General features: G+C 42.6%; 1 long non-coding RNA gene across 1 annotated transcript; it reads right to left on the bottom strand.

Moving 5' to 3' along the window:
- Positions 1–512: 512 nt before the first annotated feature.
- LOC138504856 (uncharacterized) lies at positions 513–15,339 on the bottom strand. The gene is made up of 2 exons (XR_011280012.1): positions 15,107–15,339; positions 513–1,683 (listed from the first exon to the last, which is right to left on the bottom strand). It is a non-coding gene; the product is annotated as an uncharacterized lncRNA (long non-coding RNA).
- Between the last annotated feature and the right edge of the window lie 1,995 nt (positions 15,340–17,334).

The following is a 17,334-nucleotide window of genomic DNA, read 5'->3' as shown; positions in this document are numbered from 1 at the left end:
CACTATGGATGCTGTTCTGCCTTGGAACTGTTTTTTGGTTAGGCAAAGTGCAAGATGTGTCGGACGATGTGCCTTTTTCACTGATACTTCTGTTGCTATGAATATTTTAGAGGTTCCCAAAGCATAAGGTATGAGGGAACACACATAGCAGCGTTCATCTGATGTCTCCTTCCCACCTTTTTCATGTTCTGATACCATAGGTTATTCTTTAAATGAGCCGAATTGTCAAAATACTTATTTATACCATCATAATTTTCCTCAACATCTCTTTTAAATCAAAATAAATGCCTAGTTTGATTATATAAAATGCTGTTCGTGATTTCATCAGGGGAAACAGTAAATGTTTCATTGTCATCCACCATCTCTGTATTGTTTCTTATAACTTGTCTAAATGTCATAATAATCAGGAGGAACACACAAATCAAATTGCAGAATGACACCACAGTTATTATTCCATGGAAACTCATCAATATTCTTGATGCAATGAGCCTCTTAGATCCTGAAACCTCCTCATTTTTGCTCAAACTTTTAATATATGATTCTGTAAGTCTCTATGAATCACACCTTTATATCATAAATTGCAAGATGACTGCAACAATTATCCTAAAAATAATATAATTGTTCTTAGGATTTCCCAAAAACATTATGATGTTAACATATCTTCCTATCAGAGCTGGATAAGACTGTAACATATAGGGAAAAAACAGCATACAGAAATATGTGTAATATTATTGCAATAGGTAACATAAAGATCAAGGGGGTAATTCATGGATTATTTGCGCTGAAAAAAACGGGATTTTTGCGCCATCCTGTTTAACAAATGGGGTTTTGCGGGCAGAATGGCGCACCAATCCCGTTTCTTTCAGCGCAAATAATTCATGTATTACCCCCTAAGTGTGCTTTTCTTCTTTCAGTTCCGGTACTTCAATGCATAGTTCCTTTAGCTTGTCTTAAAAAAGTTCCAGGATAACTGCAAGTCTGTTTACTCCTTGTCAAATGTTAAAATATATCAGCCTTTAGTCTGTGGTGCTGCTTTGCTCTTCACTTCTCTTGTCTTTACTCTTGGCCACAGAACGAGTCTGCATATGGGGAACTTCTTCTCTTGCTTCACTGTGGGTAGTTGGAGGAGGGGTTGAGGTTTTTCCTTTATATGGCTTGATGTAGTGCAAATGAAGCCAGGCTCTTTGTCCTTTTATCTTGACTGCTGTGGGTGTAACTTCTTCCTCCTTGTACGAACCTTCAAACCGAAGAGTACTCAAAGTGAATACAAACTTTCATACCAGCACCCGGTCTCCTAGGTATAGGCTTGGTTGTTTTAACAAATCTTCTGCTTCAATGGGTTGATCATCTTTGTAATTTCTCTTTAACCCTTCCCTTCGATTCTTCACCTTTTGAGATATGAAGGAAACACTTGCAGTCATTGTTGTTAAGTAATCATGCATCTCGTCACCTAATGTTGTTGCTATACTATGGGCATCAGTTGTTAACCTATTGGAGGAGCAAGGGAAGTTCTCATGCAGTGTCCACTCACCAATTTATGAGGATTTAGATGGTATTCTGAGCACGCTGATTCCTTAGAGCGTATAGGGGTAGGCAATGTTGACATCCCTTCTTCAAAGTTATCTTTATCTTCACAATTCTTTCCTTAAATAATTCATTTAATTGTTCCCAGACACCAATCACCTGTGGGTGATAAGCAGAAGAAAATATGTGCTTAATGTCTAATAGATGAACTATCTGCTGAAACAGTTCAGTTACAAAATGCAGTGCATTGTCAGACCGCAAAACCTCACACACACCCCCTGTCGTGGGAACACTTCACGCACAAGAATCTTGGCAGCGCACGTGACATCGGGGTGTGTGCATGGACCTGCCTTGTTCCATATAGAAAAAGGGTATACCACGACCAGCATTTATCTGTAGCCATTGCATGTCTGCAGCATGTCTACATAACCTATATGTAGATGCTGAAATAGTCCATTGGGTGTAGGAATTTCTCCTCTCACTGTTCGCAAAGTGTGCGCTGCAGTACCTTTCTGGCACATGATACAATTTACAATAAACTGTGCCACATGTTCTCTTCTGCTATTGTAGTAGCTAAACTCTCTCAAGTCATCTGCGTGGGGTAGTAGAGCTGTTCCAGTGTTGCCCTCAATGATGCTAGAGGCATAACTGGCTTTCCAGTGCTATACTATCACCAAATTGCCCCAGTGGGGGATAAAGAACACCACCTATTCCACAGATCCTTCTCTTCTTGTGGTGCTCGCCCTTGTATCTCAGTTAACTGGACAATAGACAGCATGTTAAAACCCTCCTTTACCAACATGCATCATTCTGTCATTTGTTTAACAATTTCATTTTCAAAGTTAGAAATGGCTGGAAAATAGGTGCATATTAGGACTGCTAGTGTCAATGGGAGTGATAGTACTTCAACATGTTTATCCAATAGGGCTGCACGTTCCACTGGAGTGCCATGCATGGAGGAAGCCCCCCCCCTTTTCCAGCATGACATACCTGCATGTACTGTCGATGTCACATAGGCGGAGCCAGAATACAATGTCACTTCATCATCTTCAAATTTCTGAAGTGCAGCGATAAGTGCCACTAATTCTGTAGCCTGTGCTGAGCAATGCAAAGGCAATCTCCCGCTTGTCACTACCTCAAATTCACCCTCTCGGTTCAGCTTCACTACCACTGATCCAGTATGCCTTTTGCTAGTCGTTTGGTCAGTTTTTGAAGAACCATCAATAAAAACATCTTCCCACTTCCCGAGGGCATTTTCTCTAGCTTGGGAAATTTCATTATAATTCTCAGTATACGTTGTGCAATCATGTACATAATCATCCTCTCCTATTGGTTCAGCTATGAACATTGCTGGGTTCACTGTCTCACGTATGACAATTTGAATCGCAGGATTCAATATTATTACCTCATATCCTGATGCTTTGTGTGTGGTCAATGTACTCTTAGGTTTCTCTGAAATCACAAATAATGCATCCTCAACTAGTAATGTTACAGAACACTTCATTGTTATACTTGAAGTTTTTTCAATCGCGAATGCGTCAGCAGCTAAAGACTGCTCACAAGGATAATGCCCTTTCATAACTGCATCTAAAATCCCACTATAATAGGCAAATGGTTTGTGTCCATGTCCTAATGTAATTTCTTGTGTAAGGACTGCTGCCATAACTTCTTCATTTGAATGGAAAAATAAATACAATTCTTCATGATAATCTAGAATTCCCAACATAGGGGTTGTACTGATCGCCTCTTATAATTCTTCTAATTCTTCAGTCATTTCATCTGTCCATATTTTTTGCTCTTGCCTACCTGTACTTCTTTAAGCCCTTTTAAAAGTGGCTGAATATAAATACTGTAATTGAGAACCCAAGCACTATAATAATTGCATAGGCCTACAAATTGTTGTATTTCTCTCAGTGTTCTAGGTTCTGAGGTCTTCATAATTGCTTCTGATCTTTCTGATGTCGCTTTCCTCCCTTCATGAGAAATCAACTGTCCTATATAAAAGACCTCTTCCTGGCAGTATTGTAAATTCTCATTGTCTACTTTATATCCATTCTCTGAAAGAATAGTCATGAGTTTAATTGCATCTTCTCTACATCTTTCTTGGGTCTCACTGCACACCAAAATATCATCCACATATTGAACTATTGCACCCTCGAGCTGAACATTGCCTAAGTCCATCTGGACGACTCTATTAAAGATTGCAGGGGACTCACAGTACCCCTGGGGTAATCGAGTATGTTTCAGGTGGATTGTTCTATATGAAAAGGATGTCAAATCTTGTGAGTCTTCGTGAAGGGGAATTGAAAGAATGCAGTTTTTTAAATCTATAACTGTAGAATATTTGGCCTTAGATGGGATGTTGCAAAATATTACCATGGGATTTGTAACGAAAGGAAACTCAGCTTCAACTATATTGTTTAGAGGTCGAAGGTGCTGAATAAATCTCCATGACCACCCCGCATTGATTTTCTCCCTTGGAACACACCCGTGTTAGATGAAGAATCAGATGGTATTAATATTCCTTGCTTCATCAAAGCAGAAATGGTCTCAAATATACCTTCATCCGCTGCTCTAGATATAGGGGATTGCTTTGCTCATGGCAAAAAAGCTCCTGGCTTAAGCTTGATTTTAACTGCTCCTACTCCTTTTAATAAACCCACGTCATATGGACTTGTGGTCCATAAAATCTTTGCCACTTTCACAATCTTCCTGAAATAATGACGGTGTCTTTTTGTCCAACGCCATTCTCTGCAGTATTTCTCTATTATCTACTTTTATCCAATAAGTGAGACTTATGAAAAATACTAATTCCTCATCTGAATACTCATTCTTAAACAACTTTTTGTCTGTTAAATCTGCCAGCCTATATCCTTCACTGAGGGATATCACTGTTCTCCATCCTCTTCCCTCATCATCTGTCCTATGAAGAACCACCCTTTCCTATGTAACCACTGCTGCTTCTAACTCCAAGGGAATAATCTGCCCTTCTTCATCATCCATACAGATTTTTGGTCTGAGCAAAAACTCATCAGGTATTCTTAATAGTTCACCTATCAATCTGGGCAACCATGATAATTAAACAGTCACTCCATGCAAACATACTTCTCAGTCCAAAGGGACACCGTGTAATGCTTTTTGGCCTGTGAAGGCTAATTTAAACTCTCTCACATTCATATAATATATCCCTGGAGTGGAGCGCACTATTCCTTCATCAGTAAAAGATATTGGGCCTCATTACGCGGTAGGTGGTAAGGGATAACCGGCACTGGTAAGGTCACCAGTGCCGGTAATCCCTTACCACCCTATTCCGAGGTCTCTGAGCGGGTCCCTTCCTTAAAGTCTGGTTTTACCAGGTGTTAAGGACGGGACCTATCAAGGGACTTTATAGCTAATAACGGTACCGCAAATTGCGGTACCGTTATTAGCTCCATCCCCATTCCCATTGAGCCCTATCGGGGCTCGAAAGGGAATGGGGAATGGTTGCGGGAATGGGAACTTACCGGGTCCTCCAAGGTTGGAATGACCCAGTAAGTCCCTATTTCGGGAACTCTGACCCGGAATGCGGTAAGGGGGTAGCCATGGTGCTAATAGCACCATGGCTACCTCCTACCTCGTAATGAGACCCATTGTCATGTTAAAGTTTGTCATTAAGTCACGCCCTATTATGTTCTGGCGTTTGCCCATATTATAATAATGGCACAGATATGTTGTGTTCTCCTAATGAGATTTGTTATTCATCTGTAAAATTAGCTAAATTCATCGCCCCAGACAATCCCTGCACATTCATTGCAATACCTGCCATTGAGTATTTTCCCACACGGACACAGGAATGAGTTGCTCCAGAGTGCACAAGAAATGAAAATGTCTTGCTCCTATCGTCACATTGACCCTTGGTTCCTCTTGGGGGTCTGGTGTCACTGATAGTACTGAACACATCAGGTCGCACTGTAGGCTGTCCTATTGCGGATATAAATTCATCACTGCACCCGTGAAAGGATTTCCTCCTACCAGAGCCACACTCCCTAATTTGGGTGCAGGTGCTTGCTGGGCTCCTGTAGACATATTCCATTGTGGCACCAGGGCCTGTTGTGTCAGTGCTTAGTGAGTTTGTACTTGTTGTGCTTGGATTGGCACTTGCTGTGATTGCCCTTGTGGTGATTGCATTTGTAATGACGCTTGCTGCATTTGCTGCGATGGCAGTGCACATGTCTGAACCTGCGTGTGATCTTGGGCATAATATTCCCGTGGTCCTGTATTATATTGTGGAGCATAGCCCATTCTCCCTCTTGGAGCTTGCCAATTGTGCTGCATGCCTCCTCTGCTTCTACATGTTCTGGCTGTGTGTCCTATTCTTCTGTAATTCCAGCATCATTTTTGTTTTCTAACATTAAATTCTCCTCTTTCCTGAGGGTCTTGAAATCCACCTTGTCCTACTCCTTAAGGCCCATTTCCTCTTCCCCTTGGTCAAACGTTGTACCCACTCTGATCTGTGTGATACCCTATTTTATTTTGCTGCCCTGACTGCATCTGCTGTGTCACCTGTCCTTCATTTCTCGTCAATACCTCTCCCTCTATAGCTATTTTTGACAACTTCTTTTGAACGAACTTCGCCTCTTCCTGCTTTCTATTTTCAGATTTCTTCTTTTTCTTCTTGCAGTCATGCATGATCATCAATTGTATGGCCATGGCTTTGCTTCCATTCCCACCTGTTTCTTCAGTTGTGATTGCACTGGCTCAGGCAATCCCTGACACAAAATGTGGTAAAATAATGCTAGCGTTTTATCCCACGGTTCACACATCTCAATGCTCCCTCTGACTTGAATATCTTGAATATTAGCAACAGGGTCTTCGTCTTTTCCCATTTGCACAGTCATAATTGCATCCATGTCTGATGTATTGCGGTGTTGTACTCTGAACGCCCGCTGTATGTCTGCTCTGCAATTATTAAATGGCGCTCCATTGTTCATCCTGTTTTGTGCAATCACACTTGCATATCCTGCTCATTTGCAAACTCCTCAGCTCTCTCCCATGTAATCACTGCTAACAAGCCTTTTTATGTCACCTATAGCCAGCGTCATTCCGAATGTATATATATATATATAATTTACAACACAGTTCCTCCCCCTTATTTTTGCCACTTTTGATGTTCTCCTTACATCCGTGGCTCAGCTCGATTCCCTCAGCATCAACTCTCCCTCAACCAACCAGTTAGCCTTCCATCCACGGTCCACGGGGCACTTGCGGGGACCAGACAGGAGTTTTGTCAAAGGGGGACCTGACAACCGTATCCTTTTTCACATGATATATTGCGCGCCGTTCACAGGAAGCTGCATAGTCTTCTGGCTAATAACGGTAGCAAACCAAAGTCAGAGAATCTGGATCTGGGCCTTTGTTGATTTAGACCTGATATAATCACTGCTAACAAGCCTTTTTATGTCACCTATAGCCAGCGTCATTCCTAATGTCATCCTCTCTAATTCATAAATCCATTTTCCTGCACCGGAAGTTAAACTCAGTAATGTACATCTTAAATTATCTGTATCCATTTGTAGCTACTGTTATACTTTTTTTTAGGTTGTCACATCTGAAATGTGTCAAATCTAACCAATTTTAGCCCTGTGCATCCAACTATTATTTTAATTTCTTTTGTTCTGATCAAATACTAAGAATTCACAGGGTTTGAATTATTGCCGACTCCAAAGGCAACTCTTTTATTGGTGTAGGTACTATACACAATTAAAAAACTCACAGAGTAAATTGTTCAAGACAGCAGTAACAAATGAATCCCTAAACAAGATGGCAGACAGCGTGATGACGTGGTCGCGTGTAACAAACGCAATCGTGACACACGCTGCTACACAATCAGAATTAGCCCAAAGCAAGATGCAGAATTGCGTGATGACGCAGTCGCGTACAACAAACGTGATTGCGTCATCACGATGCTATCAATAGCAGCCATTTTAGTCATAACACAGTTAACATGCCACGAGGATAAACAACATAAGGAAACCAGAGAAAACCTCAAAAAGGTAAGCAAATTTAATTTAGGACCATGATAGCTTCCTCGTAGCATCTCTAACATGTTGCTAAAATTGCATAATAGATTAGTGAACTTTGTTTCCTTAGGTACCACCCATATTCAGCAACAACAGGAACATTAAAGACGGTTTTCTTCCATTCACTCACTTAAATTGCCTAATTTGGATCTAACATTGACACAGTGCAAATACACTTGCATGTGAGTAGAGAAACCATTTTTTGAAGTTGTGTTTGAAATCTATAATTTACAATATTACACATGTAATCTGAATACATTAGTTAAGACTGATTTGCAGTTATTTTCTGTTTATTATTCAGAGAAAGCTATTGTACCCTCCTGATGAAACATCATATATAGGTGGGTAAACACGTGTTGAAGGACCTTTAATGCATTCAAGAAATGTGAAAAAGGATATACTTATATTTAGAAACAACACTATTAAAATTTCAGAAAATTGGTGCAAAATTACGGATTCTTTCATTTCTTTTGCATTCAGTATCTAGTATATTGGACAGCCTCAATATCAGTAAATCTGGTTTTGCAGACCACAAGACCAGCAACAAGACTAGCTGTATACTAATTTTTCATTTCAACAAATGAGGACTCGCCAACAGTTATTCTAAGGCTGTAATCTAAACTAAACGGTATATATTGTGGTCGTACTCCCCCTTTCTCCAGTAATGTGAATTGTGAAAATCCTGATCCATAATCATTCCTGCCTACAGTTCTCATCTTCCAGGTGGGGCTAGTCTCGCCCGTTTGTCTTCGTCCTGTTAATGCCCTTAATCTGCTTACATAAGGTGGGTATACATCCCCTGCACTGCATTATCGGGCTTGTGGTCGCTCAGTTTATGGTGTTGACTCTGGTGTTCTTTTATAGGGGTCCTCTAAATCCGACCATTTTACCCCTTTCTCTACACTGAATACTTTTGAAAATCTGCATGCGCTCTTCCTTCGCACTCTCATTTTCTTCCCTTTCTTTGTTTGACATTATTATGCCCCAGCCTGTGTGACTGTTATCTTTTTGCACGTCATCAAAATCGAGTCTACTTTTAAACAGCATTCTATGCTCGTCTCTTATGATGTCATCTGACCTACCTCCAGTTTCCCTTAAAATAAATCCTTCTACATTCTCTTGGATTGTATACCCTTCTTTATCCCTTTATCCCTCATTTACCTATAAAAATACCAAAGTAGTTTCTCTACGCCTTCTGTATATCAGCCCATGGTGGAATTCTTCATAGCTCTTGCATCTCGATGCGAGGCTGTTGTGACCCTCTGTCTTCCTCAAGCCGATCTTGTGCTTCAATTGGCACTATACTTCTGTGACATAGATAATCTATCTCATCATCTTTCAGTCCCCTACTACTGTGCATTTCTTCCCCCTTTCTCCTCATCTTCCTTCATCTTCCTCGCAATCTTTGTGCTTCTACCTCCTCTCGTCTCTTCTCTTTTAATGTCTCCTCTTCTTTCCTTGCCTCGTGTCTTCTCAGTTCTTCCCTTCACTTGCATTCTCTTTCTTTGACTTCTTTATATGCCTGGCAAAAGGAAGTGACCACACGATGGAAGAGGGGTCACCAGCCCATCAGTAAGTGCAGACCTGTGAGGCAGCACAGGCCAAGTCATGCCCAAAGGCAAGTGCAGGGGAAGGGGGGATGCTGTGGGCGATCGGACAGGAGGCCAGGATGCAGAAGGACACACAAGGGCACAGGCTACCAATAAATAGCTACTATGTGATTTAGCATGGGAGGGAGAGAGGGAATGAGGAGGAACTGAGGAAAGTCTTGAAGTGTTTGCAGAAGTGTTTGGAGATCCGGCTCAAGACGGAGAGAAAATGGGAGACTGTTCCAGAGGAGGGAGCCAGGTGAGGAGAGGGAACGTCCACCCACGATCTGCTTATAGAAGCGCTTGACAAACAGATAGTTGAGCCAGAGGATCGGATGGATTTGGAGGGATCTGGAGGGAGAGTATTTGATGAGAGCAAGTTGCAGATAGCGCAGTTGCCGGCCCCAGACAGCCTTATGGATGATGCAGAAGGGTTTAAATGTTATCCTTGCAGCAACCGGGAGCCAGTGGAGATATTATACCTTTGTTTTATATCTACTAGTTTAAACACAACAAAAGCTTTACACTGGCATATTTATAACCCCATACATGTGCACTTCAATAAATCTCCCCCTGCATACGCCTTCCTCTACTATCTTTAGTAAATGTATCACAGCTCATTTTTGCCCCATTTTGGAATTTGATACGCACTCTTCTTGTTGGATTTGCCTCAAGCACCCTTAACACCCCTATTTGGCGTCTTTTTAGTGCGTACCGTTCCATCCCCTTGGAACCGGGAATCAAGGTATCAAATTCTCTTCATTATGATCCCCAAAAATCCTGTTACCTATAACATATATATATATATATATATATATATATATATATATATATATATATATATATATATATATATATACATATATATATATATAATTTACAACACAGTTCCTCCCCCTTATTTTTGCCACTTTTGATGTTCTCCTTACATCCGTGGCTCAGCTCGAGTCCCTCAGCATCAACTCTCCCTCAACCAACCAGTTAGCCTTCCATCCACGGTCCACGGGGCACTTGCGGGGACCAGACAGGAGTTTTGTCAAAGGGGGACCTGACAACCGTATCCTTTTTCACATGATATATTGCGTGCCGTTCACAGGAAGCTGCATAGTCTTCTGGCTAATAACGGTAGCAAACCAAAGTCAGAGAATCTGGATCTGGGCCTTCGTTGATTTAGACCTGAATCATCTGCACCGCTACAAACATGTGCTCTAGCACCTTGAAGCGTCTCTTACGCTAGATAAAATATCCAATAAAGATCTCAGACAAAATAATGGGACAGACTCAAGGAATATGGCAAAGTACTACTTTAGTCTCAATTTAATAAAGCAGGGTCGTCTGGCAGACATTGGATTGATGCTTGCACACTCGCACACAACTTGCTTACACAGGGGTCTTATACCCTAATATGCATCTATTTTGTCATCCTACCTGGCAAATCATAAAACCTACTAGCAGGAGAGATTGGATTAGGGGACCATATATATTTATAGAAGGTATACCGGTTAGTACTTCATTGGCTGTCTCTTATCTGTAAGACAACCCTCATACTACCTCTAAATATGTATAGTACTGACTATAGCAAACAAAATGGCAGCGAATTGGTCTATGCAACATTGTATAGCAGGTTGCCCCATAAACTCACTAATCGGTTGGCATTCCCACGCAAACTTGGACTTTCGACTCGGTTAACAGCACGTAAGGAAACCAAAACCCAGGTGCTTGAATCATGTCAGATTACACCCTACTTTCCCAATTAGTCTATCATCTATCGTCAGTCCGGTCATGAGCCAAAGTTTCCCGTCTGTAGTTGACCATGTAGCCTGTTCCCTGTTCTAGGGCGTTCGAAAATAGGAGTGAAAGCACATCACTATCTTCATTCGAGGCTTAATGAATAGCTCTTGTTTCCTACTTCTGGGCCACGTATGAAGAGACCACAAATTTGTCAATTTCAGCCTATTATTTAATTTAATTACTGGGTGTCATTGCTCCTCTTTACCTCTAGAGACTTGCTCACACTACCTTGCATAGACTTTATACACTTTTAATTGTCCAATACTCAACTCTTGCAAATGTTTTCTTCTTCTTTAATCTTAGAGAAATATGTCTCAAGTCCAGCACGCATCCGTCTGCCTCCATTTGTGCTTTGCATCTATTCCTTAAAAATAGCCTCTTTGATCCGAAGACAACATCGACTCCTCTTTTAAGGTAGGGGCCCGCAAAGGGACCTCGGAATAGGGCGCAAAGGGATTACCAGCACTGGTGTCATTACCGGTGCCCGGTATCCCTTTGCGCCCAGGTCGTAATGACCCCCTTACTCTACTTTAAGGGGTATTAATCTTTGTCAAAACTTAAGACAACGTTGTGGTTATATTATATATAGATCACAACGTGGATGCATGCATTCACCCTGTGTTTTTGATTAAGAATAACAGCTACCTGTATATTCAGTAGTAATATGAATCGATGAACCGGTATAGCTTTTCTTTCGACGTTCGATTGTTCAAATAATGCCGCGAGGAGCTGGCACGCCATTTGTTGGGATATATAAAGAGACGACGAATGGTAAGTGTGCACAAGCTTACTTCTGTCGTGTGTTGCGCGATACTGCTGTCTCGTGCAGCATTTTCCATGGAAAGAGAGCGAATATAACTTACTTTCTCCTTCAATATAGAGCCTACTTCTAGGGACCATCACTGCGTCTGTGCTGCTAACTAGGTGGTGCCGCGGACGCGGAGTCCTATCTTTATTTCTGTTATGTCGAGTCATGCGATTATCAGATGATCACATTGCTAGAACTAGACATTCGGCCAGTGGAGGGACACCATCTTGAAGGGACCCAGGTTTTTCCTTATGTTCAATTAATATTATTAACTGTTTTTGCAGTATTGCATTTGAATAGGCATGTCCAAAACCTTGCGGTATGTCATGAATGTATATTGTAGTAGGTTGGATTTTAGTATGTATTAATCATCCAATCTAGGCTGTAATACATTAATGCATCTACTGATCCATTTGTTGAATACTACTATTCATGTGCGTGCAGTGGACAATCATACAAATTCACGCCACTGGCCCCGCAGAACTCTAAAGAATGAATACAGGGTTGGTCAATGAAAAGTGCGCATTGTCAGCACTATTTGGCAACGTGTCTAATGGTGTGTATTCATGTCAAATATTATCTAATGTCACTTTGCTCTTATCTCGTGTATGAAGTACAATGCGATGCTTCAATTTCTAATGAATAAATAAGTTCCACTCGATTGAAATATCTAGGCCAGATCTAACTGTTTCAAGGTAAAAAATCAATTTCTGTTCAAGTTTTTTAAGGGCCAGGTCTCTGTCTCCACCAGGGGCATAGGTGACCCATAGAATTGGGGGGCGGGGGGGAGCAGGGGACACCTTGGGACTTTGCTTTTTAAAATGTATTTATTGTGCTTTAGTCAAAGAACTCGACTTTTCACAAAATTAAAATAGCAGTACATATTAAATCACATATATCATCAATGTATAAAACAAAGAGAAAGGAAGAAAAGAAAACAGAAGAAAATTAAGAAAAAGAAAAGCAGTTCAGAGTACAAAATACTTCAATTTGGCGTCTCACTTCAGAAGGCTCATTTCACGTAAAAATGTTACCACTTCCCAGGTCAAAAGGCTTTCACGGCCTGAGCATAGCTCGTCCCAAAAAGATTGGGTGTCCACCCACCATTGGGCGGGACTGCAGCAGAGGAGGGCGATGTAAAAGAGCAAGAATGGAAAGGGCTATGAGGACGGTGGGAGGCTATAAATAACGGCAGTTCGGGGTGAGGCAGAGTTGCAAACTGGGGGTGTCCGAAAAGCACACGGCCATGTATCATTATTTCTTTCTTTTTAAGAGCATTGAAGTAGTCATCATCAGTGGCACCTAGGAGAACACAAAACAAGACTTGTAACATTAGGTCACAGAGTCCCAAAAATGAATTCTCATTTGGCGCCTGGAGGCCATCATCTTTCCTACTGCTTTGGATGAGGTAATGGCAGAGACGGAGTGATGTTTGAAAGTACCTAAGCAGTGATTGGGCCGGGGTCGGGGACTAAGTAAAAAGCTGATTAAAAACACCAGGCAGCCAATGGGTTGCTCTTCGTGCTCATGAGTCGTGCAAGTCATCCTCCCAACCCATGCCGGCCTGGCCTGAATTGCACCTGGGAGGGGGGCCAGCCAGGGGGCCACTTGAATTACCTTAGTACGGTAGTAGACTGAGCCTGAGTGAGGTCTCTCAGGAGGCCGAGTCAGAGTGCTAAATGCCCTTCATCAGCTGTAATCCTTCCGGACTCGGGGAGCGCTCATTAGGGCAGTATAAAGCTCAGACTGGCCTATAGGGCAATAGGCTCGTGACCAACGCAAAATGCTGGTGTGGGCCAGCTTTATGGCTGATATGGGCCAGTTTGATTAATTACTTCACTATGCGGCTAGTAGTTTTGACCAGTGTTGCTGAAGAAATATTCTTTAAAATGCACAATTTGCATCACATTTTATCAAAATACTCCCCCTTGGGTACTATTCAAACAGTGTCAAAAAAGGAAAAAATTGCCATTTGCAACTGTGGCCCACTTTTCCATTGGAACCAGAGACAGTTTTATAGCCCAGTCCGACCATGCAGTTCCAAACCAATGCTGACGAAAAACACGAACAGAGCTAGTTTGGAATCACCTTCAAGTGCACTGCTTCAGAGACGCCCAAGAGCATTGTGCGTCACAGCTCTGGCATTGTGCACTACTCCTGCACTTGTTGGGTAACTCACCCCCTTATTGCACCCCAGCATGCCCACTTTGACAGACTGTCAATTTATCCACCATTGCACAAAGAGACATTAATTTAACACTGAAATGCAAACATGCTATGCATTTAGTTTTTTTTTTAAAGGAAAGGTCGATGGGGTTCTCTGCAATGGTTACAGCCGAAAGGTGAGTGACTACACACAATGATTATTGTGTAATGTGCCCCGTCATTACTAGAGACTGTTCTCCTCTGGGGTTGTGTTCAAGACAATGCGGTACCTTAATAGTAAGGAAGGATTCCTTTGCCTAATTCCCATTTAAAACAGAGATGCAGGCCTCACTGCTAACAACATATGTACGTGGGTCCCTTGGCGATTAGTCCAGGTATAGTGATTTAACCTACATGTTACAACGTTCAAGCGCCTCAATCCTGGCTTTGGAGCCGCCAAAGCCAAGTTTGAGGTGCTTGAACGTTGTAAGGTTTCAATCCTGCAAGTGGGATGTTGGATTGGCATAACGGCCAGCATGATATACACATGAAAATCGATGCCATGCTAAAGCATTGTCTTGGCATACAAACACTCGTGGTGGCAGCCTGAACTCTGTATATCTACCTAGCCATGCACTGCCTCTAGAGTAGCATTGCACGGAATGGAACGCACGCACTCATGCTTCTTAGTATACTGAAAGATGCATTACCAATGCTCGCATTATCTAGGCTTAATGTCGTCCTTTCCAACACATTGCCCCAAGCTGGAGCTCATTTCAGTGAAACGAAATCCTGTTTATTATTTGTACGAGAAGGAACCGGGGATGTACAAAACCTTTGCTAGTCTGAAGCACACAGGTGAACTTTGACTTGAAAGTGATAGCATTAAAAGAGGCACCTAAAGACAGATAATATTCGCTGTTGTGAAGGGGGCGGGGTTCCATCGAACAAACTGGAACAACGCAAATTGCATCTATCAACATGCTATCTTGTCATTATAATTACCAACAACATTATTTTTGCAGGTGTCCCAGGTTCAAATGTGTACTTAAAATCGAGCGACTCACCGTCTCCTTTACCCCAACCTAATCTCTACGTCCGCTGTGTCTTTTATGATCCTTGGCATGCATTTACACCAGAACGTATATTCACAGTCTGTTCATTTCTAACACTGCGGAATGAGACAGTACCTGATCTGAATGTCCACAAAACGCTCATCTTTGGTTGGTTCCGTAAATCAGGGAGCAAATCCCTGTGCTAGGCCCTCTTTACGCCCGCTGTTGGGTAGAAGCAGCGGAAAAGACAGTCATGTGTTGCCGTTAAATCTTGCCAGCATCCACTGCTGATTGGTAACGCTGTTCCGGTGCTCGACCTTAATCCAAAAGCCATCAAGACGCTAGCAGCTCTCAGGGATCAGCCCTCCGCCGGCATATGCACAGAAGTCCTGCTCTGCCACAGAGGCGACTGGCATGGGTTTGAAGCTTAAATGTATTATCTTTCCAAGTTTACCTGGGCTGACCTGCCCTAATGGATGGCAAGATCATTAGTCACACTGTTGTCTCTGAGGAGCATGCGTTGCTGCCTGCTTGCTTCTCCTTCGTTCTGGAAGGCTGCACAGCAGTGCACATGCTGCAGTATGCTCCCCGGCCTGGCCTGGGCACGCTCCAAATGCATAGGCGCGGGGTGCAGGGGGCACACATGAGCGAGCCTGCGAGCAGCAGAGTTCTTGTAACAAGAATCTTGTTTACAATTACCTGTGCAGCTGCTGCTGTATGAAGTTTCAAGTTTGCAGGCATCACTGCACAGGCAGGCTGCAGACCGTAATCTTTACACTGCAGACTAGACACAAACTAGACACAAACTGGGGGGGATAAATGCCATTGTATCCCCCCACTTAAAATTGTGGGGGGGATTTGTCCCCCCTGTCCACCCATGCCCTTCGCCCATGGTCTCCACCACAAGGGTGCGATTTTATGGTTTGGAGAACAAACCAATATGTATGTTTAGCCTCTTTAAAATGTGCCACAAGGGGCTTATCAGGCACCTGATTTCTGACACATGAACGATGTTTGCATATGCGCTATTTTATTGGTCGTTTGGTTTTCCCAATAGGTAACAACCCACATGGGCATCTCACTTCATAAATCACCCATTTGGTCAGACAGTTAGTGAAAGATCTTATATGGCATACCGCCCAGAGTGTTTGGTAGTAGGGTAGCTGGTTGTGGAATCAGGAAAATATGATTGGACAGGCTTATAGAAGCATTATGGTACATAATGACCTATAAATAAAGCGTAACAGCCTTTGAGACTGACATGGACTTTGCCCAACTGTCTGCTCTGAATGTCTCCATCTCTTTCCTAGAGGGCTAGCCCCATTAGCAGCCACTAGTAACATCTGGCAGGGAAACGATACACAGAGCACAACCTACGTTTGTGAGAACTGTGTGAAAAGAAACATTAGCTGACTGTCGGTTCCTGTGCCCCATTTATCCGGCACTTTGGGTTAAATGGATCAACCCTTCAATCACAGCCACTGATATCAACATGCAAGTAGCTGGCTTATGCTGTTGGAGTGCAGATAAAACAGCCATTAAAAATGCGGTTGCTAAGTATTTCTACGGTGCCTCATGCTGTAGATGGCAGTTTATCAAAACCACGCCGGATGTAGCATGCACAACAGGAAGTGTGGATAAGGATCAGCTTGGACGTTAATGGGATTTCTATTTCTGGAGCAATTGATAAACCTTCAAGTCTTGATCAGTCCAAAATTAGTAAAAGCATGTAAGGCCTGTGATAGAGCTGGTGACATAAAAGATGGGCTTGAGTGGTAAAAGGTTGCGCAAGACTTTATTTACAAAGTGTGTCCCCTTTGCACTCGGCTACGTGATCTTGGAGGTCATTCCTAGTTTGGAGGTAAGTACCTGTCCTTACCGGCATGGAGCAAATACTGTGTCCGTGTAATCAAGAGCCCACTAATAGAGGACTATTACGATTTTGCGGGCACGAGCTTTGCGCCATGCTGGCAAGGGCATCACCACCTTGCCATAAAAGGCCCGAAAAAGGCCCCTTAAATAAGCGGAAGCAGCATCTTTGCACAGGAACAGGAAGGAGCACGGCCGCCATCTTTAAAAACACAATCCATTGCGACCCTCAGCAGCCAAGACTTGTATGATACTGATGTTCGTGAAATATCATACTATACCATACCACAATGCCTAAGGCTATGAAGAAGGGCACCTCCCGCCAGCGCAAGGAGCGCTTCAATGAAGTTGAGCTGGCCATGCTAGCTGAGACCCGGCAAGAACATGCTGACATCGTGTTTGCCCAGAGCATGAAGAGGGAGGCCATAATACGCAAGAAGGAGATCTGGGCACTTGTGGCGTAGAAAGTACCCGCACTATAAAGGACTGCAGCA

This window comes from Ambystoma mexicanum, chromosome 11, assembly GCF_040938575.1.
Source record: "Ambystoma mexicanum isolate Mex_15411 chromosome 11, UKY_AmexF1_1, whole genome shotgun sequence".
NCBI classification, from domain to species: Eukaryota; Metazoa; Chordata; class Amphibia; order Caudata; family Ambystomatidae; genus Ambystoma; species Ambystoma mexicanum.
This window is presented reverse-complemented; position numbering and strand designations above follow the sequence as displayed.